This window comes from Aythya marila, assembly GCF_965140915.1.
Source record: "Aythya marila genome assembly, chromosome: 1".
Taxonomy (NCBI): domain Eukaryota; kingdom Metazoa; phylum Chordata; class Aves; order Anseriformes; family Anatidae; genus Aythya; species Aythya marila.
In genome coordinates, this window is record NC_139042.1 from 19,965,001 (window position 1) to 19,978,204 (window position 13,204).

At 39.6% G+C, this 13,204-nt stretch overlaps 1 protein-coding gene across 2 annotated transcripts in view; it reads left to right on the forward strand.

The window, feature by feature from the left end:
• Nucleotides 1–13,204, forward strand: part of SGCG (sarcoglycan gamma) — a 140,007-nt gene that overhangs the window by 33,586 nt on the left and 93,217 nt on the right. For both annotated transcript variants that reach the window (XM_082780437.1, XM_082780438.1), the window contains exon 2: nt 11,844–11,935. The gene's annotated coding sequence lies outside the window, so the exon portion shown is untranslated. The remainder of the gene's footprint in view (nt 1–11,843; nt 11,936–13,204) is intronic.

The window sequence follows — 13,204 nt, forward strand, 5'->3', positions numbered from 1 at the left end:
ACATTAAGCATCTACTCAAGCTTGTTTAAGAACATAAAAATTAATTGGTCAGCTCTTGATGTTTTTGCCCAGCCCAGAATCAAATTTTAAGGATCCTCTGAGGCAGGTAAAATCGGTCAATTATAAATTGAACAACCATAATTAAAGAAAAAGAGACCCAAAGGTATATGCCCATTCTGAAAATCTGAAAGGCTTGAAACTAACTACTCATATATTAATGGTCATCCTTTAAGGCCTCTTCCAATCAATATTCCAGGAAACATCAAGAATACTTCCGTAGAAAATGCTAGAAACAGTACAGAGGACTGTAAGTCATGGTTAAACTGTGTACTGCAGGTAATTATGCTGTGAATAAAAGGGTCCGTCCTATTTGTACAGTTGCTGATTGGGAAAACACACTTTTACACTCATTTTGGTGCTTTTTTTTTTTTTTTTAAATATTAAAAATAAATTAAAAAAAAAAAAAAAAAGTGGGTCAGAGGCTGTCAGACACCTTGGGAAAGGGTCAGTGAATTTCTGGAAGTTGTTTCCTGCTGGAGGACGTGGTCTGTGACTTGGCTTTAGGTTTGGTCCTGTAATAGTTGTCTAAGATCTGAGGGACTGGGTGCTAGACTGCCCAGCTGAAAATGGAGCAGCTTGCTTAAGTACTACTGTAGCTGTCAAGACAGTAAAGGAGTTGATTGTATGAAGTAGAACACTGCTGTTCTCACTTCAGCTGTGTACAGCTGCTGAAGAGTGAGGAGTAAAAATGTAAAGTAAAATGTTTTGTTTAAATAATAGGGGAAAAAATATTAATCATAATTTCAGTTTCTTTGGCTATTGATTCCAAACTATTACAGATCACAAGTTCACAGAAGAAGAAACTTTGTCATTTGCTGATGGTGTTTATTATTAAAATCAAACCAGTAGTCTCATGGTCAGCACAATGAGAGCAGCTGACTGAAGCCTACTGCATTTTGTTGACTGTTTCTGTACGTGGCTCTTGTTTTTTTTTTTCAAAATAGCCGGTCAGAATGAGATGCCTAATTATAATAAACATTGCTTCGGATAGCACTCAAAAAGAATGTTATGCATGCTTTTATTTCTTGCTTAAACTAATCGAACTATTTATTTTCCAAGTATGTTCTGACTGTACTTTAAAAAGTACGGTGTCAGATTCCTAAAGGCTGCCAAAACTGCTGGTTTATATCCATCAATTTTAAGTCAACAGTTTTACAACAGTTACTCTGCTTGTTGTGGTTACCCACAGCTCGGCCTCATGGATAATGCTTCAAAATACTTGATAATTGCAGTATCCCCACACCTAACTTAGGCATTTCAATCAAACAAGAAATAGCTTATGGTCTATTCCCCGGCTGATTATAGCTTCTTCTATATTAAAAGGGCTATGCTTATAATTTACTTGCTTATGCCAGATGGCAAGTTCCTAATTAAATACATTTCTCATGTGCCTAATTTTTCTGCTTGCATTTTGGCAAAGCTGAAATCTCGGTAGGGCCAACAGATTGTTGGGGTATATTGTTAACATTAATATTGTTATTTTTGCAGTCTTATAGTGAACAGTAGCTCAAAAAACATTTGATGGTTCAAGAGCTGTGACTTGACTTTTGGCACTAAGGCTCTACTTCTTTACAAGTTCAGATCTTCAAAGCAGATTCTTAAAAATAGTTTGCTCTACAGTTCTGTTCTTGCTCTTTAAAGGCTGTTTGAATTTTTTCCACAGGTCAGAGCACAAATTGCTATCTTATTACGGTGGTTGGTGAGAAAAGTTGTTTTTCCTTTTTCTGCTTCTTTTCCATTGGCCTTCTCTTTGTCTTCCTAGACCCTCAGAAGGGTAAAAATTCCTGAGCATCTCAGCTAAATGCTGAGCTTCCATTGTCTGCCTGATGAGGACAATCATCATGATTGAGAGATTCTGGAGTAAGTACATCAATCTGGCATTCTGAACTGTGGTTCAGTACAGAATATCCACAGATTGATCTCAGGAAGTCATCACTTAAATTACACTTTCAAACATACCTGCATTTTGTTTACCAAAGATTGCCCAGGCCTTCAAGGTGAAGAGTTCTTTCTTTCACTTTTCTGTGGGTTGAAGCTACCTATATGGTACATTATGATTTTGGACTGGTAAGTTTTATAAGCTACACAGAAGTGAGGGAGTTGGATTCTTGCAGGATCATCCAGAATGAAAATGGAAATGCTACAAAACACTGTGTACTTCTAGTTTCCAAAATAATAGCTAATGTGTGTTTGTTAGACTGGTTTACTTTATAGCACTAAAAATGCTTATTATTCTGCCATTTTTCTCCTTCCCATTTTTGTAATTTAAAAACATTAAGATCTTTTTCCTGACATTCTTTTGGTGAGTCATAGGGTGTAGTATGATTTTGAGTGCAAGATTAAGAGTAATCTGCCTCAGAACAGGACAACTTGTGAAATGCAGAATCATTAATCATTCACTTTTTTATAGCATAGTTTTAAATGAATAAAAAATATGCTTTGAGAACGTGGCTTTTTTTTTTTTATGGTTACCAAAAAACTCCCACAAAAAATTGGTATTGGATAAAAGTTTTTCCTACAGTCTGAAAGAAATGATTTCATTCAGTAACATTGGGAATACATCTGATTTCAGAGAGCACTTAATTATAATATGGCTTGTCTTCTGCAAGCTGTTGAAGAGAAGTGTGTCTTTTTGCTCATTAAACAGAATCACAGAATCACAGAATTTTCTAGGTTGGAAGAGACCTCAAGGTCATCGAGTCCAACCTCCAACCTAACGCTAACAGCCCTCCACTAAACCATATCCCTAAGCTCTACATCTAAACGTCTTTTGAAGACTTCCAAGGATGGTGACTCCACCACTTCCCTGGGCAGCCTGTTCCAGTGCCTCACAACCCTTTCAGTGAAGAAGTTCTTCCTAACATCTAACCTAAAACTCCCCTGGCTCAACTTAAACCCATTCCCCCTCGTCCTGTCACCAGGCACGTGGGAGAACAGGCCAACCCCCACCTCGCTACAGCCTCCCTTGAGGTACCTAAAAAGAGCGATAAGGTCGCCCCTGAGCCTCCTCTTCTCCAGGCTGAACAAGCCCAGCTCCCTCAGCCGCTCCTCGTAGGACTTGTTCTCCAGGCCCCTCACCAGCTTCGTCGCCCTTCTCTGCACCCGCTCAAGCACCTCGATGTCCTTCTTGTAGCGAGGGGCCCAAAACTGAACACAGTACTCGAGGTGCGGCCTCACTAGAGCTGAGTACAGGAGGACGATCACCTCCCTAGCCCTGCTGGTCACGCTGTTCCTAATACAAGCCAGGATGCCGTTGGCCTTCTTGGCCACCTGAGCACACTGCTGGCTCATATTCAGCCGACTATCCACCATCACTCCCAGGTCCTTCTCTGCCTGGCAGCTTTCCAACCATTCCTCTCCCAGCCTGTAGCTCTGCTTGGGGTTATTGCGCCCCAGGTGCAGGACCCGGCACTTGGCCTTGTTGAACTTCATGCAGTTGACCTCAGCCCATCGGTGCAGCCTATCCAGATCCTCCTGCAGAGCTTTCCTACCCTCAAGCAGATCGACACACGCACCTAACTTGGTGTCATCTGCGAACTTACTGAGGGTGCACTCGATGCCCTCGTCCAGATCATCGATGAAGATATTAAAGAGGACCGGCCCCAGCACCGAGCCCTGGGGGACGCCACTAGTGACTGGCCTCCAACTGGACTTGGCTCCATTCACCACGACTCTTTGGGCCCGGCTATCCAGCCAGTTTCTAACCCAACGAAGCGTGCGCCAGTCCAAGCCAAGAGCAGCCAGTTTCTTGAGGAGAATGCTGTGGGAGACGGTGTCAAAAGCCTTGCTGAAGTCAAGGTAGACCACATCCACAGCCTTTCCCTCATCCACCCAGCGCGTCACTCTGTCATAGAAGGAGATCAGGTTCGTCAGGCATGACCTGCCTTTCATAAAGCCATGCTGACTGGGCCTGATCGCCTGCGTCCCCTTCAAGTGCTGCATGATGACTCTCAGGAGGATCTGCTCCATGAGCTTTCCTGGCACTGAGGTCAAACTGACAGGCCTGTAGTTTCCCGGGTCAGCCCTCCGGCCCTTCTTGTAGATGGGCGTCACGTTTGCTAGCCGCCAGTCGATTGGGACCTCCCCCGATAGCCAGGACTGTTGATAAATGATGGACAGTGGCTTGGCCAGCTCCTCTGCCAGTTCCCTCAGTACCCTTGGGTGGATCCCATCCGGCCCCATCGACTTGTGCACATCTAAGTGCCGTAGTAGGTCACCAACCAGTTCTTCATGGATAATGAGGGCCACATCCTGCTCCCCATCCCCTTCCACCAGCTCAGGGTACTGGGTATCCAGAGAACAACCGGTATTGCCGCTAAAGACTGAGGCAAAGAAGGCATTGAGCACCTCCGCCTTTTCCTCATCTCTTGTAACTAAGTTTCCCCCCGCATCCAGTAAAGGATGGAGATTCTCCTTAGTCCTCCTTTTTGTGTTGATGTATTTATAGAAACGTTTTTTGTTATCTTTAACGGCAGTAGCCAGATTGAGCTCCAGATGAGCTTTGGCCTTCCTAATTTTGTCCCTGCACAGCCTCGCTACTTCTTTAAAGTCCTCCTTAGTGGCCTGCCCACTTTTCCAAAGCTTATAAACCCTCTTTTTCCTCCTAAGATCAAGCCACAATTCTCTGTTGAGCCAGGCCGGTCTTCTTCCCCGCCAGCTCGTCTTTGGGCACGTGGGAACAGACCGTTCCTGCGCCATTAAGACTTCCCTCTTGAAGAGCGCCCAGCCTTCCTGGACCCCTCTGCCCTTCAGAACCGCCTCCCAAGGGACTCCACCAACCAGTGTCCTGAGCAGCTCAAAGTCAGCCCTCCGAAAGTCCAATACAGCGGTTTTACTGGTCCCCTTCCTGGCCTCGCCAAGAATAGTGAACTCCACCATTGCGTGGTCACTCTGCCCTAGACAGCTCCCGACGATCACGTCCTCCACCAGTCCTTCTCTGTTTGTGAAGAGAAGGTCTAGCGGGGCACCTCCCCTGGTAGGCTCACTAACCAGCTGCGTCAGGAAGCTATCTTCCACGCTCTCCAGAAACCTCCTAGACTGCTTTCTCAGGGCTGTGTTGTGCTTCCAGGATATGTCAGGGAAGTTGAAGTCCCCCACGAGTACAAGAGCTGATGATTTTGCAACCTCTGTCAGCTGCCTGTAGAATTCCTCATCCGTCTCCTCATCCTGGTTCGGCGGTCTATAGCAGACCCCGACCAGGACACTAGCCTTGTTGTCCCTGCCGATCCTAACCCAAAGGGACTCGACCTTGTCATTCCCAACCTCGAGTTCTACTAAACTATCTCATCCTACTGCTTAAGATGTTTTTTTAAATACAGGTGTATATGGCAGGCTGTCTAACTGTTTTGTTTTCTTCTTACTTCCTGTGATTGATTAAGAGTGACAGAGTCAGTCAAAGACCTCATGGAATCAGAGAAGGTTGTTCATTGCTTAAGGACATTGAAATAGAGTCCAGAAAAGAAGACTTCAGAAAATGCAAGTTTATCAATGAGTAAAAAAGGCAGAGAGAAACATAGCAAAGGGGCTTAGGAGCCTGCAGCTCAGGAGGAACAACCAAGATGAGAGATGGCTGCAAAGGCCAGGGAGCTGCAAGTCAGATTTCATGAGTGATCAAACGGAATCCTCCTTGATTCTGGAGGAAATTTGATTCTGGAGGAAGCAAGTGTTTTCTGCAACTCATAAACTCATTAAGGTGATACACATCAGGTCTGAAAGCAAGGATTTTCTTTGAGCAAAGAGAAATGGGTAGGAAATTACTTATTTGTAAACTTCTGTTTATATTCTGCCTCACCTGGCTGATTTTAGGTTCTCTACTAAATAATAATAATAAAATTATATTTTATAATGTAATTAAGATTTATAAACTTCTGCTTTATTTTGAGCTCACTGTAAGTGAAACGTTTAAGCAGATACATTTTAAAGTTCTGTTTTATATCACAGAATCACAGAATTGTCTAGGTTGGAAGAGACCTCAAGATCATCGAGTCCAAACTCTAACCTAACGCTAGCAGTCCCCACTAAACCATATCCCTAAGCTCTACATCTAAATGTCTTTTGAAGACTTCCAGGGATGGTGACTCCACCACTTCCCTGGGCAGCCTGTTCCAATGCCTCACAACCCTTTCAGTAAAGAAGTTCTTCCTAATATCCAACCTAAACCTCCCCTGGCGCAACTTTAGCCCATTCCCCCTCGTCCTGTCACCAGGCACGTGGGAGAACAGACCAACCCCCACCTCACTAACGCCTCCTTTAACGTACTTATAGAGAGTGATAAGGTCTCCCCTGAGCCTCCTTTTCTCCAGGCTGAGCAAGCCCAGCTCCCTCAGCCACTCCTCACAGGACTTGTTCTCCAGGCCCCTCACCAGCTTCGTCGCCCTTCTCTGGACTCGCTCAAGCACCTCGATGTCCTTCTTGTAGCGAGGGGCCCAAAACTGAACACAGTACTCAAGGTGCGGCCTCACCAGAGCTGAGTACAGGGGGACGATCACTTCCCTAGCTCTGCTGGCCACACTGCTTCTTATACAAGCCAGGATGCCGTTGGCCTTCTTGGCCACCTGAGCACACTGCTGGCTCATATCAGCCAACTATCCACCATCACTCCCAGGTCCTTCTCCACCAGGCGTCTTTCCAACCACTCATCTCCCAGCCTGTAGCTCTGCGTGGGGTTGCTGCACCCCAGGTGCAGGACCCGGCACTTGGCCTTGTTGAACTTCATACAGTTGACCTCAGCCCATCGGTCCAGCCTATCCAGATCAAATATGTGTAAATATAAAATGTTTAGAAATAGATGATGTAAACTTGTGCAAATTTCTTATCCATCTGAAATCTTCATTATTGCTGTTTTTAATTGAACATTTATTGGAATATTTCAACACAGGCAGTCATGTAAAATGAAAACATTTACTTTATTTTTTTTTCTAGGTTATTCCTAAATAAAATGTAGGATACAGATTCAGTATATGCTTATTGTGCTCACTCATTGGTTTATGCAAATAACCCCTTATCTTGGAGCCAGATTTAGTTAGGTAAATGACCATATTTTACTTACTAGCTAAGACAGACATTTGGGTTAATTCCTACTAAAGTTTAATTCTTTTTTCTTTTCCTGTTTGCTTTTGTTAGCTTTTAAATTTCAGTTCATGTTTTTGGAAGTATTTCTGAGAATTTGAAAGCTGACCCTGTTAAACAAAATAAGGAAGTTCTCTTTAGGACTCAACAAATTATTAAGAATGTTTTCATATAATTTATACTAGCTAGACAGAGTCTTACTCATTCTCTCTTTTTTTTTTTTTTCTTTCAGCATACGTGCTAATATGAATTATTACCATCTGCAGTCACATTTTCCAGTTGCTTAACAAAGAAGCACTACATTAGCACTACACCTTTTCTTAGAAATCGTTAACTAGTTGTTCACCTTTTTCTTACTGTTATTAATGATTACACTTTTAGAAAAATAAAACTTGTGCAGATTTCTCCTATGGAAATAATTCAATACTCTCTTGCTCAAAACATAAAATTGCAATCCACTAAAACTTTCCTGGCATTGAGTTTGTCGGGGAATGAGCTCTGAAACCATGGTTCCTGTTAGCGTCCTGGCCAGAGCACTGTAATTTTCATGTCTCCACTTGGCTTATTCTAAGTCTTTCAAAACAGGAAACATTTTTCTTTTATGTGCCTGAACTCCCCACCCCACCCCTCCTCCCCCATGCTTCTACTTTTCTTTTGGGGAATATGTATGCTGGTACTTTTCTTGACTGGAAAACTATTCAAGCTAAAGCAGTGGGCACTGAAGCAAAGGATTTAAACTAGGCTTTCTATCACATTTTTATTTCAAATGCAGATTAGATGTAGCTATCTTATTATGTTACTATTAAATATATTATGTAGGTATTATGTATTAATATAAAATTATTATAATATATAGAGTATAATAGATGTAATTATTTGATCATAATGTATCCTTACGTATAGTGAAGTATTAAATATTCCTGGCAAATAACATAGAGTTTGACAATAAAGGAAAATGGGGGTCTTTTTAAAATAGAAAGTCAGCTATACATCTGGTGTATCTCTAAGTAGGAAAAGAAACAAGAAAAAAGAATGGAAATAAAAGGAATAGCAATGAGGTCTCACCAGAGCATTCTCTTCTCTGGGCTGAACAACCCCAGCTCCCTCCCCCTCAGCAAGCACACAGTAGAGGTGTTCCAGCCCTCTGATCATCCTCATGGCCCTCTTCTGGACTCACTCCAACAAGTCCATGTCCTTCTTTCAAGGTCCCTCTGGATGACATCCCTTCCCTCCAGCATCTCCTGGGATGCAGTCAGTCAGCTTTCTGTTTGATGTAGTCAGGTGACAGACATGCCTTCGACTTGAATTCTTCAGAGTTCAGATATCCCAAGGCAGAATATCCTGCTCTGGAAGGTTAGTGGGCTTGAGGCTTTTGCTTTACTTTTTAGTAAAGGCCAAGTGATTTAAAAGGAAAATTTCAGACCAAAGAACATAAAATATGGTTCTTTCTATGATGATTTCCAGTACTGTTGACTCTGTTGTAGAAGTTGTGTGACATACACGTACAGAATATAACTGTAAATACACTTTTCTACATGTCTCAGACTGTCTGCAGGTGGATTCACATATTGAATCATGCACCAAAATAAAAAATCCAATGCACAAAAGTATGAACCCATTAAAGTGGGCTTTACTCCCCTGTCCTGCGTAGAATAGCATAGAGTTCTGTATAAATCAAAGTATACATTTCTGTTTTTGTTCCTGAGAAAAAGCTAACAATTAACTTCTGCAAGCCAACAGTAGTGGAATTTCATACTTGGTACAATAAAAGTATTCTCCAAATTGTGAAATAGGACAAAATCATTCCAAATCCACTTGGACAGTCAAGGTGTTTTGTTGTTTTTTGTTATTTTATTCTCTGCAGTATTAAGTTTGGCAACATCTTCTGCCTTTAGGATACCACTAACTACTAGCAACATCTCTACATCATGTCTTCTGGTCAGCACAAAAGCTGCAGACTGAAAATGAGTCTTTCACTCCTCAGCTTGCCTCATGAAAAGGGTCTATAATACTGAGCTTAGTTGTTTTCTCCTTTAAAAAAATAAATAAATAAATAGATTGTCTCATCTAACATCTATTCCACTTATCCTGTTAGGCTCATTTATGCAGAGTGCAGCAGGAAGCACAACATACACGTGCAGTTTTTCACTTGCTGCCTCACTTCTTAACTTCTTTAAAAGCTCACACAGAGTTAAACTCCCAGAAATAAAGGACTTATTTAACAAAAATATGCAAAGATACAATCCAAGCAGAAGATACAATCTAATAAAAAAAAAAAAAAAAAAAAAAAAACACAAAAAATCCACAAAAACTACCAACAAACAACAAAACTGTCCCTCTGTCACAGTTTGAATCTGCTTGATAGAGGTGTGGCAGCAAGGAGTTGGGAGATAACAGCTGATACAAAGATTGAAACACTGATAAGATGAACAGACCCACAGCCAGCTGTTCATGTTCACATATGGAAAAATTTAGTTGAAGGCAGACACAAGGGCCTGCTGTGCACTGACATGCTGGCCAGTTGGATACTTATAAATAAGTCCTTTTATTTTTATCTTGTCTTGCATAGTCATTTGGATATTTTTCTATATTAGAAGTATACTTGTTCATACTCTATTAAAACTTAACTATTCTGGGTTTCAATGCTGTTTTGAACCTCCTTGTATGTGTTGGCATAATAAAACAGTCTAGGCAGATACATGTATATTTTAAAGCCTTGTGTATTCTTATCACTTTCTGCTCTTAAGTTTTATTGTGTTTATATTCCAAAGTGTTGCCATTGAAATATTTTCCACCTTGTGTAAGTAGCTGTTTAAAATTACCCCATTTTTATAGCTCAAATAGGTGCAACATTATCTTTTAAAATTTTTATTTCTTTTTATATGTTTAAGTCCTGATTTGGCACACTGTTTTACTCAGGTTTACATGACATCCATTTATGAGATACACATTTCAGCCCTATTCTTAGGAAGGGGCAAGGTCTCAGTCTATCCAAAAATGGACTGCTGTATTATCCCTTTTAAATTTTTTAAAAAGCATAGCAGCAAGACATCTAAATCAAAATGCTTTGGATAAGAACACTAGAAAAATTTGTTTCCATCATTTTTTGTTTCATACCATATTATACTTTCTAAAGGCAGTGGAAAGTCAGTAGAAGCAAAAAAAAAAAAGTCTCTTTTGAAAATGTGGTGTTTCTATTGCATCATTACTCAAGCTCACAAGTGACTAACATGCACAACAAGAATTGAGAAGATACAGACTTTTTTCCCTTGGTTCTCAGCAGTCCAGAGATGACTAGTGACTAACTACCTTTTATATTTTTTGACCATTTGTTAATAAAATTATCCCCCAGTTTAATTCTTTGATAATTCAGTTGTGTTTTGCATTCAGTGATTCTAATAGATATTTAGTTGTAGGGTTTTATTTGTTTGCTTGCTTTGTTTTTGTGTTGTTGGTTTTTTTTAATCTTCCAAAGTATCTGCCATTTTATCATTAACATAAGTTGCTATAATTTTATTATTTTACCTTTCTGAAGGGATTATTTAATATTTTGTACAGCAAAACTTGGTTTTATCTGCTGTTGTACACCTTTACACATCTAATTTTAGCTATATTTGCTGCTTTCCATATAATCACAATTGTTCAGCAGTAGAGTACTTCTATTCTCAGTTAGCTTCATTAATAAGTATGGAGAGGGATACCTCTTGCTGTGTAATTCTAAGCATATAAGAAGGTTGGGGTATCTTGTTTTTTCTGAAGAAGGAGTGTTACTGACACTAGCTTCTAGAGAAGTCAATACATATAGGACCAGAGGACTTTTATGTCTCTTTTATTTGGATGAATTAGTTAAATGGATGTATGATAGTTATTGCCTTCTCCACCATTTTGTTGTCTTCTACTTTGAGGGATGAGCAGTTGTTGAAATTTTGGTTAAAGTTGTAAACTGTTTATATAAAGAAGTGACATATTTTGATGTTACAATATTCAAACCCCAATTTATGTATCTTTTTTCATTTTTTTTCTCGTGGTGTAAGTTTTTGTGTATTTCTTGAAATTAATAGATAATTATGCTTGCATTATAAATCCGGAGTTACGGGAGTTTCTAATTACCTACTACTTGAAACTCAGCCTCTAAATCCTGTATCTGGTTCTTGCTCTAGTTGGACAAGTATTGGTATGAGGACTCCTGTCAATGTGGAAGATAAATACGTTTGGTTAGTTACCTTTCCAGAACTAAGTTGCCAGTCACTGACTTTCAAAATCCAAACAAAAAGGAGGTTGGAAGCTTTTGGTGAGAAACAGGTCATCAAGTTTCTTGGACTGGCACAATAATTACTTGACTCCAAGGAAGACCTACATTGTCATACAGATGCAATGAGGCCCATGACTCAAGTCATTGCTCACTATACTAACACTCTCCAATAGTAGATGGAACTTTAATATTACAAGAGAAATCTTTTTATTATTTTTCACATAGATTTTAGACTAAGATTTATTTCCCATACACTATAAACAATGCTGATGATCCTGTTTTCAGTCCAAACAGGAGCTGTGTGTCCAGTGTTGGGTTTTTTTGTTTGTGTTCCATGAATTTTGGTCTATCACTTGTAAGATGTGGTCAGTTAAAGTACTCAGGAGGACAGTTCAGAATAAACCCTGTTCTTTTTCCTATATCCATGAAAAATTTTCCTTTTTCTTCCTTTTCCTTTGAATAGGAAGACAGCTGCCTTCAGATGATACAGAATTCACTGACAGTTGCTCTTGCTCCAATCCTGCTTCATGAGAACTTCAGAAGATACTAACTGAGGTATTTATTTGTTCTTTTTAGAATTTCTACTTTGCAGATATTTGATAGGTAGAAGAACAGACAAAAGTCATCAGGAATATAGACCAAGAGGAGTAATCAGACAGGGAAAATAGCACAGAAGTTCTGTCCAAAAAGAGCTACAGTGTCATGTAATCTAATCTCTTTCTATAGCTGGGCACTATGTTAGGATATACATGTACATTGAGAAATCAGTTAATTACAGATATGCCAAAAGGAAACCTATTAAAGTGCAGTTAAAATGTTGCTTTTGTTTTAGTCTTCTATCCACTTTTATGTGGTCCTCTGCTCCAAGAATGGACAGTTTTGCAAGAAATTGCTGGATGTGAATGCCCGATCACCTAAACAGTGCCTGTCTTGAATCTTTCAAAAGCATCTGACATTTATAGGTTTCTTCCTCTCATACTGACATGGATTTCCAATTAAAGAGAAGCTTTTTTAACACAATATCCAAATGTTTTCATCCCATTTTTCATAAATCCATGAGTTTAAATATAAAAGCTAATTTAAAGATGTTTATAAATGCTTCATTATGACAGCTATTTTTTCTTTTTTGTCAGATACCAGTGAATTAAGTCATTTGTACAGAATAGAACTACTCCATTTGTGTATATAAACAATCTGATAAAGTATTAAAGGCCACAGAATTCATAAAAGAAAAAAAAAATACCTTGTAAGCCTGTGATCAGTTGGATTTGTGTCAGTCCTAAATTTATGATCTGCAGCTGTTGAATGTCTGATAGGAGCTTCATCTTTTACAGCATTGTAACAGCATGAGTGCAGTGCTAGAAAAACAAGGAAATGTTCTGCTTTGAGAAATAAAGTTGTCCAGCCATATGGATGATGATTATAACACCTCACATAGCAGACGTCTACTGGACTTTTATTCAGTAAATCTTACAAATGTATGTTTTAATGGTTTTTAAACTGCAGACAGTTAACAGCATAGATTCTAAAGTATCATAGGTTGAACACACAGGCTGTGGTTCAGTGTTTTTGTAGTCAGTTTTGTAATCAGTGCAGGGATGAAATTGTTTTCTGCATTTGAAAACTCAAAGCTTAAATGACACGGAAGAAAGATGGCTCATAATTTCTAAAGATCATCTTAAAACATCTCATATATGAAACTTCTTTTTGTTTGTTTGTTTGTTTTATATGGCTCTTGGTATTTATATACATCTTTCTTAAATACCAAAAGTAGCTTAACTTTTGGGGAAGGTTAATAATTGTTAATGTAATTGTTATATAAAA